This window comes from Oncorhynchus clarkii, chromosome 23, assembly GCF_045791955.1.
Source record: "Oncorhynchus clarkii lewisi isolate Uvic-CL-2024 chromosome 23, UVic_Ocla_1.0, whole genome shotgun sequence".
Lineage (NCBI taxonomy): Eukaryota > Metazoa > Chordata > Actinopteri > Salmoniformes > Salmonidae > Oncorhynchus > Oncorhynchus clarkii.
In genome coordinates, this window is record NC_092169.1 from 3,510,221 (window position 1) to 3,522,430 (window position 12,210).

The 12,210-nt window shown below is 41.9% G+C and overlaps 1 protein-coding gene across 2 annotated transcripts in view; it reads right to left on the reverse strand.

Moving 5' to 3' along the window:
* LOC139381463 (membrane-associated ring finger (C3HC4) 5) overlaps window positions 1-12,210 on the reverse strand; it is a 59,151-nt gene that overhangs the window by 34,966 nt on the left and 11,975 nt on the right. The window lies entirely within an intron of this gene.

Sequence of the window (12,210 nt, forward strand, 5' to 3'; positions counted from 1 at the left end):
AAGGTAAAAGCCTACAAAATCCCAAACTATTGAGTCATACAATCATTCTGTGAAGGTCATAGGAGTGTGTGTGTGTGTGTGTGTGTGTGTGTGTGTGTGTACACTGTTACACACACTGCAGCTGAAGAAGTCTGATCTGGATCAAACTGAAATCACCCTACATCTGAGGGAGTGCGCTGTCCAAAGCACCGGGCCAAGAGAAGAACGCTTGAAATGCAATCTCAACCCGTGGCCTCAGGGGAACAGCACTCCGAAAGTGGGCAGTCAGCAGAACAGTCACCTCTAATACACTGGAGTCCAAAGGCTTGGCACAGGCTTTTATACTTGGGGTTACATTTTGGATAAAGGTGGTTGGAGGACATTTTCTTAGGTCAGGCCTTGCCCTTAGAACCGACAACGGTGTTGTGTAGTGATCAAAGAATCCTCTGACAGTTGACTGAATAGATGTGTCCTGGAATACAGTGACGGTGCACAACTCAATCAAGATCAATAACGCAAAGAATCTGCTCAGTGAGGAAAATGAACTGAAAAGCGGTGTATGCCAGCAGCGTCAAAGCGTAGGCAGCCTACTAAATCAATAGGGCCTACATTTTCCTGCCATGTGGACACAGCACCTTATACCACTGCGACCTGTATGCTCTAGTCGGCTGGCCCTCGCTACATATTCGTCGCCAGACCCACTGGCTCCAGGTCATCTACAAGTCCATGCGAGGTAAAGCTCCGCCTTATCTCAGTTCACTGGTCACGGTGGCAACACCCACCCGTAGCACGCGCTCCAGCAGGTGTCTCACTGATCATCCCTAAGGCCAACACCTCATTTGGCCGCCTTTCCTTCCAGTTCTCTGCTGCCTGTGACTGGAACGAATTGTAAAAATCGCTGAAGTTGGAGACTTTTATCTCCCTCATCAACTTTAAACATCTGCTATCTGAGCAGCTAACCGATCGCTGCAGCTGTATATAGTCCATCGGTAAATAGCCCACCCAATTTATCTACCTCATCCCCATACTGTTTTTATTTATTTACTCTTCTGCACAACCGTATCTCTACCTGCACATGACCATCTGATAATTTATCACTCCAGTGTTAATCTGCTAAATTGTAATTATTTGCCTACCTCCTCATGCCTTTTGCACACAATGTATATATTTTGCACACAATGTATATGATGTTTATAGAGAATGGATAACAAACTGGTCTGTCTTCTGTAGCCTACTAGTTTATCTCCATGCTTGATACAGTGTGTGCTCCTTGGTAAGACATTCCACATTTATGCCAGAGGCCTTCTGCCTTAGTATGTAGTAGATCAGGTATTCACAAACTGGGGCACGCCAAATAAAAATGTGATTCACATTTAATAAATAAATACACATATATATATATATATATATATATATATAAAAAAATCTAAATTTTCAAAGAGTCCATTTATATTTTCCAACAGGGCTATACATTTGGGTGAGGTTTATTTCCTCGCCTGAGTAGCCTAGTTTCACTGCCAAAAATAAAATGAAACCATCTACTATTCAGCTAAATAAAACAATGTCAAATACAGGTAGCCTAGTCAAATAATTAACATCCAAATCACATTAACCAGTACTCTCTCACCAGTAGTACTGGTAGTACTGCTACTACAAGCAGTACTACCAGTACTACAAGCAGTACTACACCTGCACCTGTCGACGACACAAGTTGTTCTGCTTCAACAAATACATCCAATGCTAGCATCAGTAATTCTACACTTGTTGTTAGCCCAGCTAGAAAACTAAACAGGCACAGACTGTGTGTGGAAAATGATTTAAGACTGAGCCTCTCTCCAATACAACCCAACATTGCAGAGTTATGTGCATCCTTTCAAGCACACCCTTCTCATGAACCTGTGGTGAGTTATTCACAACTTTCAATTAATAAATAAGGTTTTATATTTAAGATGGTTAAATAAAAGAGAAAAATGATTGATTATTATATTATTATTTGTGCCCTGGTCCTATAAAAGCTCTTTGTCACTTCCCAGGAGGCGGGTTGTGACAAAAACTAATTGTTATGTTTAATAAATGTATCGTATAGTGTGTGTGTGTGGCAGGCTTACAATGAAGGCAAAAAAACAACATTTGAGAGTGCACTGACCCTGGTGCTAGAGGGGGTATGCAGCTGGAGGTTGAATGTTTGAAGGGCTACGGTCTAAAAAAAGTTTGGGAAACACTCTAGTTGAGCAATACTCTAAACAACTGTGTTCTTATCAGCGGAGCAGAGCGGGTGACTGAGCATCATCATCTCCCTCCATCTCCGTGACATTCAGACAGATGTGGTGTTCTGATCCGGAGCCAAGCCATAATTGAATATAATTACTCCTTGCTCTCAGCCCAGCCAGGTATTAGGCCATAACAGGCCATTGATCAACCTGTGAGCCTCTTCCAAAACTCATTTATCCCATCCTCCCTTCTTCCTCTTCTGTCCTCCCACACAAAGACCCTCCTCATGACACTCCCTTTGCATAGGGAGTAAATGGTCCAACCCTACACTTACCAGGGGACTCAAAAAATACTAACTTGAGCCTCTATTCCCTTTGAATGAAGCCATTCAGGTAAACACTTGACCTGCAAGCATTTTACACTGAATAAACTCAAGTTAATCTTGCTTCCTTCATGGGCGATGCACTTTACCGCATGAATAATTGGTTTGGTTTGCAGCAATGAGCGTAGACGAGGAATAATTAAAGTAACATCAGTCTCAGTGAAACATCTGGGGAGAGATTAGATATCAAAACACCTTGACCTTGTCGGCATAAGTCAAGAAACAGCTCATCATCTTGCCTTTACATCATTAAAATCAGTTGCGTAGGAGAGATGTGTTTCATTACTGCATGTATTAATGTGTGTGGTGTAGTTTGGTCTGAATAATGCAGACCAATCCAAAACCATGCTATTATTCCCACTGATGCTCAGCCATCTATCTACAAAGGACGTCATAATCAGGTCTAGGACTATACAGCCAAATCAAGGTTTCCGAAAACATGGTGCCGGGCAACGTGACCGGGAAGATTTAAATTCCCCAGCCATTTGAGAAATTTACCGGAAACATATGACTATGATTGTGCCTTTGGCTTCTGGACAACAACAACAAAACAATTATATGAAAATGTATAGAACAGAAGAGAAATTGCATATGAGGAAGTCTTTCATAGGCGGTGAGGCCGACCGTCTAGGGAAGTAAATTGAAATACATTTCCCAAATTATTGAATTACTCCCGTCTCTACAGTAGAAAGCATGACTTAGCCACAGAGGAGTCGAGGATCATTAGCTTCTTATTTTTTTTTTGCCGTGGATTGTTTCAAATCACAAGATGTAGGCCTATGCCTATTCGGGTTGCCAGCCATTTGGGAAGAGCGCGTGTCAATAGGCCTAGCTGATTATTTAGTTGCGGCTGTCAGTGAAAAGCATCTAAAATATGTGTGAATATCATGTGTATTGAGTATAATTTAAGATTAACAAGACAAGGGAGGGGTGTGTGGCGAAGATAGACCAGTCTCTCCAGAATGGCTCCCCCCAATTCTTACGCATTAATTGTTTCGTTGTGTGACTTGTTGGCCCTTTGATAAAAAATATTTTTAGAAATTCCCCATTACATATGCCACCAGTAGGCCTAGTAAACATATGTAATAGGGAATTGATAAAAGGAGAAGCTCAAGACATCTAGAAAGGAAGGCAGACAGGTTGAGTAGAGAGATGTATGCAACTGAAAGAACATATCATATTTTCAACTGTTTTTATTTGTCGGCTTTATGTATTTTGACTTACACGGAACCCCGGCTGCGCACCATCGTGCATAGATTTATTTTGTCCCCCCACACCAAACGCGATCACGACACGCAGGTTAAAAGACCAAAATACTCTGAACCAATTACATTAATTTGGGGACAGGTTGAAAAGCATTAAACATTTATGGCAATTTAGCTAGCTAGCTTGCACTTGCTAGCTAATTTGTCCTATTTAGCTAGCTTGCTGTTGCTAGCTAACTTGTCCTGGGATATAAACATTGAGTTGTTATTTTACCTGAAATGCACAAGGTCCTCTACTCCGACAATTAATCCACACATACAACGGTCAACCGAATCGTTTCTAGTCATCTCTCCTCCTTCTAGGCTTTTTCTTCTCGACTTTATATTGCGATTGGCAACTTTCATAAATTAGGTGCATTACCGCCATTGACCTCGTTCGTCTTTCAGTTACCCACGTGGGTATAACCAATGAGGAGATGGCGCGTGGGCATATGCTTCTAAAAGTCAATGAGGAGATGGGAGAGGCAGGACTTGCAGTGCGATCTGCGTCACAAATAGAACGGACTTCTATTTTAGCCCTTGGCAACGCAGACTGCCAAAAGCAGTGTGGGTGCAATAATTTAATAATATAGATTTCTACATGTATTCTGTGACGCGAGCGGTGTAGTCAGCCTGTTAGTTGACAATAGAAGTTATAGGCCTACTGCTGCATTAGCCTATAGGCTATGAGTTCCATGCGCTCATTTCCGGTATATCAAGGTGTCCATATGGCAGAGGCTGGTGCTCATGCATTTCATGTTTGACATTTGTACCATTTTCATTCAGATTTTTATGATCAACCATGTGACAATGATTTTGATAAACAAAAATGTTATTCTTGAAATGGAACTGTTCCACAAAAATGTGCATATGAAAATCATAACTGGCATGCAGATTGGTAGAAATGGTACGATAAATTGTAAGATTCCTAAAACTTAAAACTCACGCACAACATATTTAGTCTTTATAAAATAATTGCCTTTCATTGTCGGATTTGCCTATAGGCAACTTTGAAGCAAGGTAAGACAAGCCTCATAATATGAAGGAAAACATTCAGGTTTCAAACAATTAAATAGGCCTGTTATTAAAATGCATACTGCCTCCAACTCACATTGTAAAGTGGTGGTGACGCACTAATAGCCTGTTACCTGCACTTGTATTACCAGTTGATAAATACAAATAGGCCTAGCTCTTTTTAACCATGCACCAAACCTGTTTAACACACTTTTGCATTTAGAATTGTTGTGCAATGAATGGGCGTATAAAAGCATGGTTTACTCCAGCAGCAACCAGCATGAAGAGCTCCATGACAAATCCCGCTCAAAATAAGCTCTAGATGCTGTACGCGTATGATAGTTGTGTTGGATAATTTATTTTAAAAAATATATTTTTGATGACTGACAAAAATACATTATGCAAATAAACCCACAGACCGATAAGCATGACGGTCAAATGTGTTTCCATTGACTGGTATTTCCATCAATTAATAAAAAGTATTATTTGACAATGGGACGTTTTTTCTCCCGGTAGTTTTTGCTGGCAACAGTTTTGTTTGTGGGCTTTTCATTTATACATTTTTGGCCAAAAGTCGGCAACTGCCGGTTAACGGAAACCCGAAGCTAAAGGTACTGAATGTCAGATAAAATGTTAAAAAAGTACACCTAATTCAGGCCAATTTTTGCCAAACAATGAAGCTAATGGAAAAACAGCAGGAGACCTATGACTAAAACCAAGTCACTAACTACAGTTCCATTGATGGTTAGTTCTTGTTCATGTTCAATCACCATGTCCCTGTTGCTAGGTGATTTGATAGTAAGAGGAGTGTTGAGGCCTATTTCCAATCCGTCCATATGACATTTACATGCTTGTTTCCATAATTACACAGAACCTTCAAGAGTTGGCATTTCAATGGGTGAATAAAATAATGATTAATCTCCACCCCTCATAAAATAATGACATAAATCCAGTAAGAAGAGACAGTTGATGCCTGGAGATGTTTTTTTCTCTGGTGATACACTGCAGAGTTTTGGATATAGTAATCAGGCCAGTCTATAATGTTAATACCTATACCCAATCCCTATAAGCCAACATACAGTATAACAATGATGTAATCACATTATCATAAAAGAAAGGAGCCTAATATCTTTAGTCTTCTCTTTATGGTTATATTTTATGGTGAAATCAACGTACATCGACACTGTTCTAAAGACTAGCCTATCCTGCATTCCTGGCCTGTCATAAAACTATCCTACAGTTTGACACTGAGTCATGTCAAACACGAGCCAAGTCTGAGGACATACTAGACCCCGCCTAAGAATAGGAAAAATCCTCTCACTGCTTATTTGACCAAAAAAAGGCAGATCTAGTCTACTTCCTGTCCTTAAGAAAACAACAACAGGTACGCTGAGAATGGGCTCCGAGGATCTCTTTCCCTTGGAAGCAGGAAATGGCCCAGATCACATCCAGCATTTATGATGAAGCAGAATTATATTTTCAATGAATAAAGGACATGATCTGCAGAGATTTTCATGGTCAGTTGTCCAGTACTAAAGAATGTCTAGGATATGACTAGTGTCCACTTAAGATGAACTAGTTCTCCAGCTCCCCGCTGTCCTTGACAGAAAAAGAGAGCCGTTATGCCAACTCCATACACAGCACAAAAAATGCCTAGGACTACTTCAAGGTAAGAATCAATAGCTAGTCACTTTGTTTTGATTTCTTAGTATGCTTGTGCTTCCTCAGCCTGCTCCACCCACGTTAAGCTGCGGTTTCATCATCCCGAGCCCCAGCCGGCTGTGTGTGGGGGTGGGATGGGTCCAACGTGGCTGCACCGAATCCCATAATACCACCATGTATAATTAAACCTGCCTGCTCCCAGGCCTGAATAATGGATGACAAATCTCTGGCCATCTCGGGTCATCTGCCTCCAGCCCAGGGTGTGCTCTGTTACCCGGGCCGCAGGTGGGCGGGATAGGGGCCCTCCCTGAAGGGCCACCGTCAGGGCCCCTGGCTCAGCCGTGCTTAGGAAGCCAAGTATACCTGGTTGATGTTCCATCCTCCAGGTGTGAATAAAACATGAGGCTGTGGGAGAGCTCACTGGAGCCTAGGGGTCGGGGTGCTCAGGTAACGTGGGCCTGTGGACAACCAGGGGCAATGTGGCAAAACCGAGTCTGTGATAGAAACATTAACTCTCCTTCCTCCACTCTCCTCATATTAACCTCCTCCATCCTTCCACTGTGACTCTGTCCTCTTGTCTCCTCAATGTGAATCTACACCCTGCTGGGATGTCCACAACCTGCTACACAATACGGTACATCCTCTTGCATTACCTGTGGCTACGGTTACACCACAGTTAGCTACGGTGGACATGATGGGTCAAATGCTCATTTGGCTTTGAGCCAAGAAGGCTACCTAGCTTCCTACTCCAAAATTAGGGGAGGTTGGAAAATAGTCCACACCAGAGAGGATATTTCCTTGTCCAGATCCACAGAGCATGCAGTCACAGAGCAGCCATTTGTAGTGTACAAAACATGGAAAGAGCGGTTGTTCCTAATGACAGACTGACCATGTGAATCCAGGTGAAAGTTATTATCCTTATTGATGTCACCTGTTAAATCCACTTTAAATCAGTGTAGACGAAAGGGAGGAGACAAAATTAAGAATTTTTAAGCATTGACACAATTGAGACATGGATTGTGTATGTGTGCCATTCAGAGGGTGAATGGGCAAGACAAAAGATGTGTCTTTGAACGGCACACTGGTTTGTGACAAGAACTGCAACACTGCTAGGTTTTTCACACTCAACAGTTCCTCGTGTGTATCAAGAACGGTCCACCACCCAAAAGGACATCCAGGCAACTTGACACAACTGTGGGAAGCATTGGAGTCAACATGGGCCACCATCCGTGTGGAACTCTTTCACCGCCTTGTAGAGTCCATGCCCTGATGAATTGAGGCTGTTCTGAGGGCAAAATCTCAATATCAGGAAGTTGTTCCTAATGTTTTGTACACTCAGTGTATATCTACTGTTCCAGTCAAAGGTTTGGAGACACCTACTCATTCAAGGGTTTTTCTTACTTTTTTATGCATTGTAGAATAATAGTGAAGACATCAAAACTATGAACAACACACATGGAATCATGTAGTAACAAAAAAAAGTGTTAAACATATCAAAATATATTTAATAATCTTCAAAGTAGCCACCCTTTGCCTTGATGACAGCTTTGCACACTCTCTGCATTCCCTCAACCAGCTTCACCTGGAATGCTTTTACAACAGTCTTGAAGGAGTTCCCACATAGGCTGAGCACTTGTTGGCTGCTTTTCTTTCACATTGCGGTCCAAATCATTCCAAACCATCTCAATTGGGTTGAGGTCAGGTGATTGTGGAGGCGAGGTCATCTGATGCAGCACGCCATCACTCTCCTTCTTGGTCAAATAGCCCTTACACAGCCTGGGGGTGTGTTGGGTCATTGTCCTGTTGAAAAACAAAATGATAGTCCCACTAAGCACAAACCAGATGGGATGACGTATAGCTGCAGAATGCTGTGGTAGCCATGCTCGTTAAGTTCACCTTGAATTCTAAATAAATCACTGACAGTGTCACCAGCAAACCACCTACACTCCTCATCCCATGCATTATGGTGGGAACCACACATGGAGATCATCTATTCACCTACTCTGTGTCTCACAAAGACACGGCAGTTGGAACCAGGAATTTCAAATTTGGACTCATCACACCAAAGGACAGAGTTCCACCGGTCTAATGCCCTTTGCTTGTGTTTCTTGGCCCAAGCAAGTATCTTCTTATTATTGGTGTCCTTTAGTAGTGGTTGCTTTGCAGCAATTCAAACATGAAGGCCTGATTCACGCCGTCTCCTCTGAACAGTCGATGTTGAGATGTGTCCATTACTTGCACTCTGGCAAGCATTTATTTGGGCTGCAATTTCTGACCTTCATGTCTTAAAGTAATGATGGACTGTCATTTCTCTTTGCTTATTTGAGCTGTTCTTGCCATAATATGGACTTGGTCTTTTACGAAATAGGGCTATCTTCTCTATACCAACCCTACCTTGTCAAAACACAACTGATTGGCTCAAACGCATTAAGAAATTCCACAAATAAACAAGGCACACCTGTTAATTGAAATGCATTCCAGGTGAAGCTGGTTGAGAGAATGCCAAGTGTGCAAAGCTGTCATCAAAGCAAAGGGTGGCTACTTTGAAGAATATTTTAATATGAAATATATTTTGATATGTTTAACTTTTTTTGGTTACTACATGATTCCATGTGTGTTATTTCATAGTTTTGATGTCTTCATTATTATTCTACAATGTAGAAAATAGTAAAAAATAAAGAAAAACCCTCAAATGAGTCAGTGTGTCCAAACTTTTGACTGGTGCTGTGGCTTCTGACTATATGAGCATATCATTGTGACTGTGAGCCCGGTCGAGGATAACAAAGGCCCAGAAGAAAAAGATCAGTAAAACCGGAGCTGAGAGGCAGCAGAGCGAGCGAGAGGGATGAAACAGAAGGACGGTACGCTGATTGGAACGGTGGACAGACATCTCCACAGGAGCACGGCCGAGGGAACAATGGCGAATGTGGGCGCTCTCCCAGATTCATCGGCTCCTGTACCCGTAACCTTGCCCCTCCATATGACAGGCTGCAATACAACTTGCGAAACGCTATCCTCTCCAAGAAACCCTAACCCCTGGCTCACAAAAAGCTTGAGTCTAGTCTGCCAACCAATAAAGGCTTGAAACAGACAGGTTTGAATTAGACCACACTTGTCAAAAATGTAGCTTAAACATGGCATCAGTCTTGGAAAGACAGACATGCAGAATCATGGAAATAGTTCCCCAGAATCAGATGAACTCATGAATACCATTTTTATGTTTCTAACATTAGCGCAATTGCTAACTAGCATTAGCACAATGCCTATAAGTCTATGGTAACAGCATGCTGGTTGTTATCATAGACTCCGGGTCATTGTGCCAATGCTTTTCAGCACTAGCTCGCAAAATTAGCTCTAACTTCCTACATACTGGATGCAGAGATATAAAAATGGTGTCCAGGTGTTTGACTCCGGGGAAGTAGATACATTTCCAAAATAAGTCAATTGACAAAGGAATTAGGCCCTAATCTATGGATTTCACATGACTGGGAATACAGATCTGTTGGTCACAGACACCTTCCAAAAAAAGGTAGGGGAGCGGATCACAAAATCTGTCAATATCTAGTGTGACCACTATTTGCGTCATGCAGCACGACATCTCTTTCACATACAGTTTATCAGGCTGTTGATTGTGGCCTGTGGAACGTTGCCCCACGCCTCTTCAATGGCTGTGCGAAGTTGCTGGATATTGGCGGGAACTGCAACACGCTGTCGTACACGCCAATCCAGAGCATCCCAAACATGCTCAATGGGTGACATGTCTAGTGAGTATGCAGGCCATGGAAGAACTGGGACATTTTCAGCTTCCAGGAATTCTGTACAAATCTTTGCAACAAGGGGCCATGCATTATCATCCTGAAACATAAAGTGATGGCGGGCGGATGAATTGCATGACAATGGGCCTCTGTGCATTAAAATTGTCATTGATATAATGCAATAGTGTTCGTTGTCCGTAGCTTATGCCTGCCCATACCATAACTCCACCGGCAACATGGGGCACTCTATTCACAATGTTGATATCAGCAAACCGTTCACCCACACAACCCCAAACACACTGTCTGCCATCTGCCCGGTACAGTTGAAACCAGTATTCATCCATGAAGAGCACACTTCTCCATCATGCCAGTGGCCATCGAAGGTGAGCATTTGTCCACTGAAGTAAGTTATGACGCCGAAGTGCAGTCAGGTCAAAACCCTGGTGAGGACGACGAGCATGAAGCTTCCCTGAGATGGTTTCTGACAGTTACACTTGTTCTTTATTTGTAAGGCCAGTTGGACGGACTGCCGAGCAACAGCTTGGGTGGACATTCCTGAAGTCAGCATGCCAATTGCACGCTCCCTCAACTTGAGATATCTGTGGCATTGTGTCGTGTGACAAAACTGCACATTTTAGAGTGGCCTTTTATTGTCCCCAGCACAAGGTGCACCCGTATAATGATCATGCTGTTTAATCAGCTTCTTGATATGCCACACCTGTCAGGTGGATGGATTATCATGGCAAAGGAGAAATGCTCACTAACAGGAAAAAAAAAAGTGCACAAAATGAGCTTCTTGTGCGTATGGAACATTTCTGGGGTCTTTAATTTCAGCTCATCAAACAGGGGACCAACACTTTACATGTTGCGTTTATATTTTTGTTCAGTGTACTGTACTCAGAGGTCAACTGATATTGTGCATTTTAAACAGGACCTCTTAAAAGGACAATTCTGCCACTTTTTTTAACAGTTATGAACAACTAAGATTTGATACACATGTCAATGTTTTATAGTTTTTTTCAGTCATACTGTACGTTAAGCTTCAAAGATGTCTGCAGAAAGAATGGGGCTCTACTGTAGTGAATACTAATTTTCTTTACTATACCTTCACTCTACTGTGCTGTCCAAACTTGTGAAACAGATGTTTATGATCACTTCAGATTTGGTCTGGCCAGGGTGGACTGACCAAATAGCTGTGCTCAGTGGGTGAGGATGCTTGTTACAGTAAATGGAAAGAGGGTAGGTGACATGGTAGGTGTCAGTAAGAGCCAGGAGAGGTGACATTAACTAGAGAGAAGCGGGAGGCAAAGTGTGAGTGCGAGGTTGTCCAGACTGTTTTTCACAGTCTTGCTTTGACCACCAGACGACAGAAAAAAAGAAAAACAAGTTTTTACTTGAACATAACAGTATGCCAGTGGAAGGGAGGACAGTAGCAGATGACCCAACTGTGATTTGTGACTACCATGATTTTCCATTGTAGTCAATGCAATTGAAGATTTCTGTTACTGATTTGGTAACAGAATAAGGAGTTTTAAATCAATTCATCAAACTTGAGAAGTAAAAACACTAACTAAATTGGTAGGTCTACCTTTACTTGTTATTTCTGTGAACTTTCATTAGGCCTATTCTCCCTTATGAGGGAGAGAAAATCAAAATGTCTTAAAGATATGTGGGTTTTTGGTAACGAAATTGCAAGGCACAAGGCAATGTTTCTTAAACTAACAGAAGGCAAATAAATCATTCAAACCTAAATATAAAAGTATTGACATTAGTTGGGAGGAGTCTACTTCAACATTGCGCTTTGACATATTTCTAATACCTTTTAAGACTTATTCTTGTAGAAGTTGTCTAACACCCCTTTTCCATCTGTTTGACTAGAAATCAAAGCCTTGCTTATTCCTAATTTGGTTGAAAAATGTACATTACCAGTCAAAAGTTTGGACACTAAATTATTCAAGGTTTT